The sequence below is a fragment of the Vombatus ursinus genome, unplaced genomic scaffold (assembly GCF_900497805.2).
Source record: "Vombatus ursinus unplaced genomic scaffold, bare-nosed wombat genome assembly UNPS02014781.1, whole genome shotgun sequence".
Lineage (NCBI taxonomy): Eukaryota > Metazoa > Chordata > Mammalia > Diprotodontia > Vombatidae > Vombatus > Vombatus ursinus.
The window spans coordinates 45,912,732-45,925,988 of record NW_020954559.1 but is presented as its reverse complement, the minus strand read 5'-3'; positions in this window follow the sequence as shown (position 1 = coordinate 45,925,988).

The window sequence follows — 13,257 nt, the reverse complement described above, 5'->3', positions numbered from 1 at the left end:
CTCTCTCTCTCTCTCTCTCTCTCTCTCTCTCTCTCTCTCTCTCTCTCCCCCCTCTTTGTCTTCCCCCCCCAGCTCCGCTTTCCCTCTTTTTTTTCCCCCTATCCCATTTCTCCTCACTAACTTGGATTTTGGGTAAAAATCGGTATGTCACTAAGAACCAATGATATAGAAAGAGGCGATAGCAAAGGAGGGGAACCCACACTAGCCTCGAAGGATAGTAAGAAAAATAAAGGTGGCAACCACACAAGACCTTACAATTTAGGACTCACCACACCCTCCACTTTTTTTTTTTTGTTTTGTTTTTTGTTTTGAGGGTATTTGCCTTTCAAACAGCTGCTGGGCTTGTGACAGGCCAAACCCATTTTTAAGAATGGGGGTTCGGGGGGTAAGGTGAAGCAAGCACTTTCTTCTGCTTTCCTACCCTTCCCCTCCTCTTCCCCACCTCCCAGTCTTCCCTAGATTAATTGCTACGTTTGAAGTCTTAAATGCTCCTTCATTCAAATCTTCCTAGTTTCCGACGTTACCAAAGGAATGAGAAAGAAGATTCCACTCACTTTACAATCCAGGGAAGTGATGTTGTAACTTACAGCGTCAATTACACGTTTTGGTAACCCGACACTCTAAGGAACTAAGTTTCCATTATTTACACGAAGTAGCAGTAAACTTTACAGAAAGTAATAAATCCAGCACTGACCATAGCTGATTACTGGGGAGAAATGCAAAAATATATTCTCCACCATTTCTTTCTTTTTGGGAGGCGAGCAGGGGTTAGATTTTTTAAAATTCTAGTAGTAGTGTTTTAAAACAAGAGCTTAAAAAAAAGTACTTGATTACTGTGGGCAAGTTTAGATTCCTTAACTGTAATCATTGGTAATAAACTCATTAATAGCTATAATTGGCATTTAATTGCTAGATCTGATTGGTGCTTTTTTGCGTGACCCGATTTAGTTTCACTGCAAAGTACAGGTGGTGTAGAGTTGGTAAAATGATGCCATTTGCATACAACTTTTTTAAGCATAAGGGAAAGTACTTTTGTTATATTTGCAGACATGTGTCTCACACATTTTTCGCTTTTTGTAAACTATCTAAGAATAAACATTACAGATCTGGGTTTTAATTTCTCCAGATGGAATCATAAAGCACCTAGTAGATTTTTTTATATACTATAGAATTGAGGACACATGTCTGCTGTTCACACTGAAAAGTAACTTAATGCGAAAGTAGAAGTTCCAAGCCGCATTTGGAATCAAGCAACAGAGAATGTTAACTTTATTCATTCGCAGGAAGGGGGTTGGTTAAGGAGCAGCGAAAGTATCTCCCTCCAATTTGAAGATCAACTTGGTAAGGAGTCTTCTGACACGCTCATTTTCCCTCTTCTCTTCTGGGAAGGGTCACTAGATCATTCATAACCTTCTCAACAGTCTTGAGGACCCACCCCCATTTATTTATTAAACTCAGTTTATTTCACCTTCATTTGTGTCCTCTAGGTCTAGGAGTGATCTAGAAGTTTAAGATCCTTCTGCTTCGTCTTCTCCATTCTGTCTCCCCCATCCCCAGCCCCCAATCCCCCCACCCCTTCCTTCGCCGGCTAACCCAAGCTTTGGACTTACCCTTGCGGTGTTCTTCCACTCGATACACAGACAGGAAACCGGTCTCATTTTGAGCAAAATATGAAACCACATTTTATCTACACAATCAAAGACAAGAGTACACACTTATGGCTCTGAGCTCGCGAGCCTGCTTCTTGCAGAAAAGGGGGCTGTTGGGGCAAGAAATCCTGCTTCCAACTGTGATTTCAGCTTTCTTATGGAAATGAACAAAATATCTTACTCACCCCTAAGCCTGGGTTCCCCTGCCCCAGCCCCTTTCCCTTCAACCTCTTCCTCTTTTTAATCCCCCTTCCCCCTCCTCTTTCTTCCTCTCCCAACCTTTTCTTTTCTCTCGTTTGGAATACGTATGTTTAATAGCATTAGCAACTGGATGCCACCAGAACTCATTGCGGTGGGTGCGTTTAGAGGGTGCTGATTTACTCCACCATAATTCAGGACCTGTATGTGAGGCAGGCTCCAGTCCGCGTCATCTGGATACTTCAGACAAACAGCATTAAATATTCATAGGGAACAGTTCATTTCTTAAAGGAGAACTTACCAGAAGGGAAAGTTCACAGCCAAAGGGGAAGGGGCATTTTTTTCCTTCTTCCCTGGGTTTGGAGCCCATTTTCCTAGGTTTGAACCCATACACCCAGACCTCCCGACATAGAACTTTAGAAATAGATTCGGGTTTGTTAGAGAAGTAGTTTAAGCAGTAGGGTTGGAGCGGTGGATGTGTTGAGGACACTCTTTAGGAGATTGCTAGTTAAATAGTTATTTTGCAACTATTTTTTCCACATCCCTGGCAGACCTAGGAGGAAAACCTGAAAAGCGATTATAATTCATGTAGGTGTCATTACTTTTGTCGCTACAGCGGTGTACACCCCTGAATAACTTGAAAACACTCCTGGAGTATAGAGCTGACTAAAATAAAGTATACTAACAAAGAAAACTTTTCAAAAGCACAAAGAATCACACTAGAATATGTCATCTGCCCCCTTTAAAATATTTTCTTCGAAGGTAACTCAGGATTGGAGGTTTGAATCTAAACTGAAGTTCCACATCTTTTCATAGCATTAACCTCGCTTTTCTTCCCTCCAGAGTTTTTCCTCTTAATATTTTAACCATAGACAAATACAGGCTTTCTGAAACCTGCTACTCTGACGTGGCTGTTGTCCTTAGGGATGTCCCTTTGTATGTCATTTATTTTTGTTTCAGACAATAACACATTTTACAGTAGGAAAGTTACTTTTTTTCTAGGCCTGTCGATCCTGGCTCTTTGTGCTTCAGCCTCCTACACAGGGTCTCCGTGCTCTCTTCTAGGCTTAGAAGAGGAAGTAATCTAGCATAAGTTGAAAAAGATGGGGAGAGGAAGGGAGGGAGAGAGAAAAGGAGGGAGGGAGAGGAAAGGAGGAAAGGAAGGAGGGAAAAAAGAAGGAGGATTAGGAGGAAAAGGAAGAGGAAAAGGAGGAGGAAGAGGAGTAGGAATACAGATAAAAGGAAAGAAGAGAGAAGAGAAGAGAAGAGAGCAAGAGGGAAGCAAAAGTTTGCACCATATAACTTGAAAGTGGGCCTTCTTGCTTGAGGGCTTCTGTTCTTCCCTCACCACTTTAATCATACATTTCAATACAGTATTTTGCCTTACATATTAATGTTATCAATTATATGTGTATGTAGTATATTCCCCCCCACCCCACCCCACCCCCCAGTTCCCTTCTTTTCCCTTTGTATGTCATTTCTTTTTGTTTCGGACAATAACACATTTACAAGTGGTTGTAAAGTCTTTAGCGCCATCTAATGGAAGCATCAAGAAGTCCTTGTGCTCCATAGAGGATATGACTAATTAATAGAAGGGTTATCTCCCCCTGTGTTCCCCCCTTCCCCCCTTACTCCCTTCCCCTTTATACTGGTTCTCTCTAAATCACCCTCTGGAGCTCTGGAGTCACTGGAGTGTAGATAGCTATGCAACATTAATATGTGCTGCTGAAATCCTTTCAAAAATTATCTCAGGATGGAGTCTGGGGCTTTCTCAGTTGTGTTACCCTTCTCCTTTCCCCTACAAGACACCTGCTTCTACTTTCAGAGTTATCTGAAAGCAGAAGATTAACAACAATCTTGCACCTTCTAGAGGAAAATGGGATTAAGTTTTAATGGGATCCTGATGTTAACATGGTTTGCTGGGTTGGAATGAAAAGTAAACTTTTAACTTTCTGGGTGCACCTGTTTTCCCAAATCCAGAAGGTACATTATGAAGCTTTTAGCCTCTTGATATTGTCTAATTAATTTCCCATTTCTATCACATAAAAAGAGTGGAAAAAAGAAAAGAAGAGAGAGAGAGCAAATTTCATAATTTAATGAGATTGAAAGATACCTTAGCCTCGGGAAAACAAAATATAACTCACATTTATATATAACACACTTGAGGCTTACAAAATAGTTTTCTCAAAATGCCTCTGTAAAGTAGATGCTGTCAATATTATTGTCACTACCACATTTTACAGACAAGGTACCTGAAATTCAGAAATGTTAGCTAACTTGTCCAAGCTCACAAAGCTAGGAAGCAGCTGAATCAGAACTCAAATCCAAGTATCCTTATACCTAATCGAAGGTTTTTTCCACAACTCCAACCCCTCTTCCCAAATTCTCAGGGCTCTGAGTTCTATCAAACTTGATCATGGCCCTACTGTTTGAAAAAGAATGAAATCTGGAGATTGTGTGAGGTGGCATTGGGATGGGGGGGAGAAAGCAGTTGTGTATGTGCAGTAAGCTGCCCTAGACCTTTCTTACAGCAAGCATTCTCTCTAATCTATTTAACTCAGGGAATCATAGAAAAATGGAGAGATAGAAAGGAAAAAGTTTTCCCTGAGAGTTTTCTGGCCACTGTGTCTACAGACCTTTGGGTTTTAGTGAGACTATTATCTAGGAGATTCCTTAACAATTCATATCTGGTACATTTTTGATGTGTAAAAAGGAAGACCCAAATACATCAAGAAAAGAGTAAAAATGCTGAAAGGTAAGGAAAAGATTCTATGTTAATCCTGGACTCCTGTTTGCAGCCTCACCACATCTTTGATGGTGATGTACTGAAGTTAAGCAAACTATGTAATGGGGTAATTTGTTTTCCAGAGTGAGGATTACAGAGGTCAAAAGAAAGAGTCCTGTCCATTGGGGCTGGCTGTGGAAATTTTTACCTGGTTTGGTTAAATTGGTAGTACCGACAGATTCTTTGAAACTATGGGTTTGGATTGTCAGAGATGGTGGGTCCCAGTCCCAATTCTTAGTGAATTTTACTGAATTCATAAGAGCACAGGATAGAATCAGAAAATCTAGCTTTGGGCAAACTTCCAGGTGACAGAAAATCCTGTAATCTCTGAGTCATCCCTTTCTTCATCTTAGAATGAGGATAGCAACATTAATTCTATCAACTTCAGAGAGTTGTTTTGAGGATCAGGTGAAACAATAAATATCAAACTTCTATAGAACTAATAAATATGCAGAAATAATTGGTGATAATTGAATAGAGATAATTACTACAAAGTCCTTGAGAACTTTAAAGATATGGAATTTCAAAGTATTCTGCTAGGTGGCACCCTGGTTATGGGTATTTCCTCCACTGATGCCGATGGCAACCCCTTTGTAACTAGGTAGATAATCTTCAAAAGCTGATGTGACCAAAAAAAAAAATCATCCTTGGATGATGGAAATACAGTCCATCATGGCCAGTATCCCAATCCTTTTCATACTGATAAGACTTGTCAATGGCTAGTCCAAATGGATGGCTTAAGAGAATCCTTTCCTGATACCACCAGTTATTGCATTCTCCTTCCTCATATTTACTTGTTTATGAATATGATTTAAACCTCGCGCCCCCCCCATTCATGTAAGCACCTTGAGATCAGGGATCATTTCCTCTTTTGTCTTTTTGCCCACTCCCGTTCAAGAATCTAGTATGGTGAATATATGTGTGTGTGTGTGTGTGTGTATATATACATACATATATGTGTACATATATACATGTATACACATATGTACATGCATATTCTGTGTGTATATGTGTGTATGTGTTGAGAGTTGCCTCTTAGAGTCAAGAAGCATCAGAGTAGTACTTTAGTTGAGGACTTATAGAAAGATAGTGGAAATAATAATAATAATAATGACTTGGACAGGCCTTAAAGTGTTCTCCCTTATCTAAATAAGAAGTGAAGTCTTTCCTCTCAATTTATACTGAAATTATTTCAATTCTTCATTCTACTTTGCCTTTGTAATTCTAGCCCTACAATTTGGTAATCATTTAAGGTTTGAATGAGATGAGATTTTACAGCAAAACTTCAGGACGAAGATTATAAACCTAGGGTTTAGGGTTTTTCTGACTTTAATTTGCAGGGTCTTGTTTTTAAAAGTTCTTCCTCATAGTGTCAAGTGAAAGTAAATTTTCCCATCTCCTCTCTCCCCCCAATATTTATACAGAAAGACTAGGTTTAGAAAAGGTGAGAAATCTGATAGAAATAAATGAGGAAATCAAATATCCTATGAGATCCTGTCCAATTTGAGCCCCAGGACAAATTCATCAAGAATGGAGTGTCCCAATATTTATTGACCTCGGCGGGAATAGGTAAAAGAGAATTTATCGCTTCCCTCTCAAGGAGGTGAAAGGAAAACAGGTTTTCAGAGAGAATTTACAGTAGATAATTAGCCGAAGTGCCTTTTTTTCCCGAAGTGGCTGTTAGTTTTTTTAAGGAAAGGAAGGAAAGAAAGAGAGAGTAGAAAGAGGAAGAGGGCAATAGGAGGGGGATTACGTGGGAAAAGAGAAGAAAGGGGAGGAAAGGAGAAGGGAGGGGAAGGAAGTGTGAATGTCTCTTCCCGTTTTTGTTGGCATAGTTCTGCGGTGCTTCTGTTGTGAACAACTTGCGTGTAGAGCGGCACTGTCAAACGCATAGTTTGGAATCCACATGCGTGTAGGTGAGATGAGTTTAGCCCTTGTGGCCTGAAATCCTCTGGCATTTCCTAGACTTGGGGGGAGGAGAACGGATGTGGTAAGGTCACCGAGCCACTTCTTCTTGACGTGGCTAGTTTTGCCTGCCGTTTTACGCGGACGGGGAGTGGGAAACAGGTAGGAATCAGGGGGATTTTCTTTTCCTATAATAACGGCAATTTTACTGTGGCCCTGGCGCTCTGGGCAAAAATCGAGGAGCCGGAAAACTGGCAGAGCTCAGCGAGCGGACGGGATGCGTCTTTTTCATTTCTTTCTCCATCCTTTCATTCCCGCCCCCGCCCCCGCCCTCCCCTCCTTGCGTTGCTAAATGGGGCTCGACAGCAACTCTCTCTTGAACCTCTAAAATGAGAACAAGTACCCATGCTCCCACGTCTCCTCCTTCTCCTCCACCTCTTCCTCCTTCTCCTCTTCCTCTTCCTCCTCCTCCTTCCTCTGTGTAATCCTCACCCTGCTGTCAGTTCGGTTTTCTGCCTATTTCCCCTAGCCTCCGCACACCCTACTTCTCCTCTCTTCCCCTGTCTTCCCCCCTCCATCTGCCTCCCATCCCCACCCCCCTACCCCCCACATACCCAATGTACTGCCGGCTACTCTGAGCAGTTGGGCCTAGGCCTTCCGCTTTTCGGGTAGAGAAAGCTCCCAAAATGGTAGGAGGGGGTGAATGAAAGGGGAAGATGTTTCCAGCTGGAGCATAGCTGTTTGTCCCAGAGGAATCCATTTCGGCTTGTGTGCTGGATGTAGCATGACTTGACATAACATTCTATAACATCCCAGAGATAGACTGTATTATAGATAGAACGTGATTGACTAGACAAGGATACGTTATTCTTTAATCAGAGGGGAAATAAATACCATCCTCTACCACAGAAATGTATGTTACCTGTCTTCAAAACTCCAAGTACTACCCTCTCCTCAAAAAGGATGGGGATGGGGGGGGAGCAAGCGCAGTGTGCAGGGCTGGCAATGATGAAGGTGGAAGGATATTTTTCAGACTCACAATGAGCAGCACCTAGAACAACTGTCCTTTCTTCTAGGTATCCTTGAGGTCAGGTAAGCTGAATTTGCTGAAGTCAGGCTCGACAGCCAGACATCAAAGAGGAAGCCTTGAAACTGGGGAGATTAGGAATACTAGCTGTCAACATCCAAGGGAAGTATCTGCCTCCTTTCCTGCCTCTTAATTACTGGATAGAGAGATTGTTATTTCTTTAATAAGTAATAATAATAATTCCTGTTTCCTTGAGTCAATTCTCCCTTTTTTTAAGATTGTGTGCTTCTTCCCCATTTTAAGACCCCCGTCCTATCTGAGTTTTCTGCCTGCCGTAGGGGTGGGAGGAAAAAGGACATTGTGGGGAGGGTGCTACTTTTATCTTAACCAATTGCAAGGAGTTAAACTTCTGATGGGGTTTAGAACAAAGAGATTGGCAGCAAAAACTGTATGCAATTTTGTTTTATTATTGATAGCTATATAATCCCTTAAGAGTCAGCAACCAGAATTTGTTACTGGTCAAAAAGGCAGGAGGGATGCTGTCAAGTATGGATACCCCTAAGAATTATAGAACTTTCAAATGTCAGAACTGGGAAGAGGAATCTTAGATATTACCTGGTGCAACTTCCTCATTTTACAGAAAGATTCCTCTCTGGGCTTTCATTTTCCCTTCTGTAAAATGAGGGACTTGGTCGAGAAGCTTACTAAAGGATTTCCTAGGCTTCCATGTATGATCCTGTGATTTGACCAAAGTCACTGTAGCTATTTGTAGCTAAATACAGACTAGAATGAATGTATTGTGCCAATCAGTTCAGCACTAATGCCCAGCTGAGTCAGGATACCTGTCTTTCATTTTCCACCAAATATTGGGACAAACACTCATTAGCTAGCAAGACCTAGAAATTTCTTCAGTCCTCCTGAGAGCTGTAAGATTCCCACCTAAATACAGAGGAGAGAAAACTTTGTCCATTTTTCTCCATTTGGATTCTCTCCATACAAATTTATGTTTGGCAGAAAGGGAGAAGAGCTCCCCAGATGTGGGTAGTCAAGGTGGTTGCTGGAAAAGGAGCTTTTTATGGTGTGTTTAAAGTAGAGTAACAAAATCCCTTCCCCAGGGATTAAGGGGCAAGCAGTAACCAACATGCAGGTGGGAAGGCTACAGCAATGCCTCCAGCATGCCCTGACCACTCCCTATTTTAAGTGGTTTAAGGGCCATGCTGTTCCTCTACTGGTTTACCACAGTCCAATTTCCTTACTGAGGAGCAGAGAGGTAATCTCATTCTAATTTCAGTTAGCAGTTAGCTGCTCTGTTTCCGGTGTGCTTTATTGTCATTTTTACTAGCTGGCCCTTGCTGTTACCTGGTGAGATGAATTGGTATTGTCATTTCCATTTTTCAGAGGAATGTATTGATGCACAGAAGCTTTAATAAAAGGTTCAAAGTTATAAATAACTACTCCACAGAACCGATACCACAGTGGTATCAAAGCCCTGGTTAGAATTCTTAGTCCTGAATCCTCAGTTCCACAGCCCACTGAACCACATTGTTCCTTTCATCTCAAAGAAGAATTGGCATGAAACCAAGACAAGATGAGAAAATCCAGAGCAACCAGTCTTGGCAGAGACTGTGACTATCCTTCTTTGACAAGGCCAGCTTTGCCACTCACTAAAACATTTAAACCCTCTGGTAGTTCAGATCTTTAGGGCTAAATACAGACAGGGGAAAGTGGATTGAAGAGTTCTTTGGGAAGGACATTATTGGACGTGATACTCAGTAGCTCAGCTGAGTGTAAGGTTGATCCTCCCCTTAAATTTTTGTTTCTGCTTCACTCAACTCTATATTTATTAAGTTCCTACCATAAACAAGACATTGTGTTGGGTGTTAAAGATAGAACGACAGAATGGTGAACACACCATAGTTTTTGTGCTCAAGGAATTTTAGATCTAATTGGGGGAATATGATGTGCTCATAGATAACTGTGATACAGGGTAGACTATGATAAGGGCAAAGGAGGGCCCTAAGCAAAATATTTAATAAATTGGGGATGGGAGAGGGAAGAATAAAAAATGACTCAAAGTTCTCAATACTGGGAGAATGGTACTGCTATAGAAAACAGCAATAGAGAAATTAGGAGGAATGGTGAGTTTGGAGGGGAAGGTGATGAGTTCAGTTTTTGGACATATTGAGTTTGGCTCTATCCCAGTGAAAATATCTAGCAAGGCAATGAAATACATTTAAGAAAGAAGGCTGAATCACAAATCAGAATCTTTATAGCTCAATGGTTCTTTCTTGTCTCAACATCCCACTCCAAAAAAATATATCATTAATGAGATATAAACACATATATCCCTCTATTTGGTGCTCTCTTTATGTGAAAGAGTTGAGAGCAAAAGGTTCTGTAATGTGTGCACATGCATGTATGTATATACACATATGTATATGTTCACATAATACACATATGTATTTATGTATATATGCATATATATTTATGTAGTTCTTGGATCCAAGCCATTTCTTCCTAGAGAATATTACTTGAAGGTAGGAGTTTGCTTTTCCCTCTGTAATGGCTTATTAAGTATACGCATCACACTTTTCTCTATTACTAAGTGATTAGTTCTCCCTCAGAATGACCCTGTCATGGGTTGTAGCCAAAGAATGTACTTACACAGTTAGCCTGTAAAATGTCTTTCAGATAAACACATAGTTCTCAGATTAATTTTGTTACTCATTTGAATTGTTTACAATTTGATTCATCACCTGATGATAAAAGGTTACTTACAAACAGATCACTCATTTATACAGCCTTACGTTACACAATATGTATAGAGAGAAATAAGATTTGGGTTAAACCAAAGTCAGTGAAGCTATCATCCTCTGTGGAGATGCCTGGCAAAGTCATGACAACTTAAACAACATAGAGTTGTGGGAAATAGTATCAGGAGCCCGGGTTCTAATCTTGGCTTGGCTATTGACTTCATAGTTGAATATTCACATGTGATCCCATTAATTTGAATGTCCAGTTCAATGACACAGATGACAACTTATTAATTCCTTCCAAGTCTTTGACTTTTGTCCATATCTTCCCATAAGTTTGCCACAGGAGTTCAACCCTACATGCTAGGGGCTTTCCTCACATTCTCCTGACATCAGGAGAATGCCACTGGGGCAGTAGGGCTGTCCATCTGCTATCTCTCACCCTTGCCATGTGACCATCCGACCTTATATTTATCATAATTCCTTGATGACAACTTTTACACTTGTTCTTCAGAGTTCCTCATTGGTTATATGCTGTAACCACAGTGGCCTTCTCTATTGCTTTCTGTGTGATGCTAACTTTAATTTCTTCAAAGCCTTTTTTATTTCATGTCTTGATGCCATACAAATCACTGCTATTAACTGGATGTTCAAATTCAGACAAGTAGCCTCTCTAGACCTCAGTTTTCACTCCACCCTAAATGACCCTTAGTTTCTACATCAGTAAAAGAAGGAGGTTGGACTAAGGTGAATTCCAGCAGAATGATTCTAGGATGCTAAGGTGATACACTTGCCTTATCTACCCTACACCCTGCTTCTCTTCAAGGTCACAAGATGACTTTTTCCCTCATAAGAAGTATTCTTTGTCCCCTACGGTGCTGTTCTTTATTGCCTTGGAACAACTAAAACTAAGAGAAGCTGTCTTTTCAAGGGAAAATTGACTTTGGGTGCTGGGACAGACATAGTTTCAGAAAATATGGCAACTGTTAACTATTAACTAGTTAGTGTATGGTTAGTAATTGGGTGTTAGTAATTGGGTGACTCAATTGACTTATTATTAGATCAGTCTAAAGGACTGACCAGCTATGTACATAGATATAGCCTCAATATACTTGATTCAAAAGGTCAGGAAAACATTATTCAATTTAGTCAAACAAATTTAAGTCAAAACAAAAATGTATTCTTGGATTTGCTTTGGCCACTAAGATGACTCACCATCTCTTGAACTGATTATTTCTTTTTTCCACCCATTTTTTGCTATTGTATGGGCTTGACCTAAGATTAAATCCCTGAAGAGGATTATTTAGACATGATACATATAAATATGTATATTGAGATGTGTGTTTTTTATTAACACCAAGTGTTTTCTGGCTCCTAATCTCATAATCAGCAGGATCATCTGTTTGTAATATGATGCCATTCATTTTTTCACTCTCTGCACCTTTCCCCCAGTCTAGGACAATAGAATTTACTGCAGTCTCCCTCCGCAGGCATAGGCCCACTTGTTCTCTTGCAAACAGAATAAGTATTGCCTGTTCTGTCAGAACCTTGTCTCCAGCCTGGAGAGACTGCAACAATGTCAAGTTTTCCTACAGATTCCTTCCTCCAGCTGCCTTCCAAATGAGATTCTCTGCTTGAACTGAGGTGCTCCCCACCTTGGAAGAGAATCACTCAGTTGTAGCTGGCAGGAATAGATTATAAAAGTCCATTAGAAAGTGTTGGTGGGTGGTGGGGGCAGTTGGATGACCTAATGAGCAATGGTGCATGCATGCCCCCAGGTCCCTTTCTGCTCTGTTCCCAAAGGGGGTTATGTGACCATGCCTGCATTTCTTATAGTGCCTCTGTGTTTTTTCCTGTTCTGGGTTTACACTAGCCTTGTTCACTGACCTTTAGGTCGGTGGATCCAGCTTATTCTGATTCCTCCTCCCTTGGGGAGTGTTAGACTGTGCAGAGGACAGGTGAACTCCATTTCCTCTGCTTGCACATTTTCTCCTAAGGTTCAGCTTATGTTCTCCCCATGCCAGAAACATAAGTGGCAATTTAACAGGGATAAATTAAAAGTCTTGATTCCAAAAATCAACAGCAGTCCACATGAAAAAGACAGAGAGGTGGTTAATGGACTCCAAGATCAATATGAACCAACAAGAACATAGAGGAGCCGAAAAAGTAAGTGAGGTTTTTGACTATCCAAAAAGGGAATTAGCTGTCTCAGAACATAATAAGTTCCCCATCTCTGGAGGTCTTCAAATGGTGACAGAATGACATCTTCAGGGTGGGGGGCAGGTGGCAGACTGAACTAGATGACTAGGGGAGGTTTCATCCAACTCTATGATGCTATGGTACCCTGACAGTGTTTTGGGAATGGTCAATACAGTACAGTACAGTGGTGAGGTACAATACTATATTTTGCTTTTTCCAAGGTAGGCTAAGTGATCCTACCCTCCCACTTTTGAGCTCTGTACTGAAATAAAACATTTTTCTTCCCCTTCACAGAAACAACATAACATAGACAATGTGTTTTTGGTTTTCACTTTTATTCAGCAACACCTGCAGAATGCATGTTATTCAGCCAACTAGTCCTGTTGCGGTTGAGACAACCAATGCTCAGTCAAATGCTTCAGGAGACACATTTCCAGGGTCTGTACAACTCCACCCACATGCAAAGTGCAAAGCATCTTGGGGCAGAGGAACACCAGGACCACTTTAGTCTCCAGGCCTTTTTATACTTGAGGGTCCCTTATTTCAAAATCTGTGCTTTGGAAGACTGGAACTTCACAACTGGTTGAAAATGTGAAAGTTGGGTTGGCCCAGTCTATAGTTAGCCTATGGTCTGTGTTTGCAGGGTCCTTTATCTTATACTCACTTTATAGCTTTACAAGATGGGCTCCTGTGATGCCTTTTACAAAGTTCAGGAGCATAACAGGAAACCCAAAAGTGTCA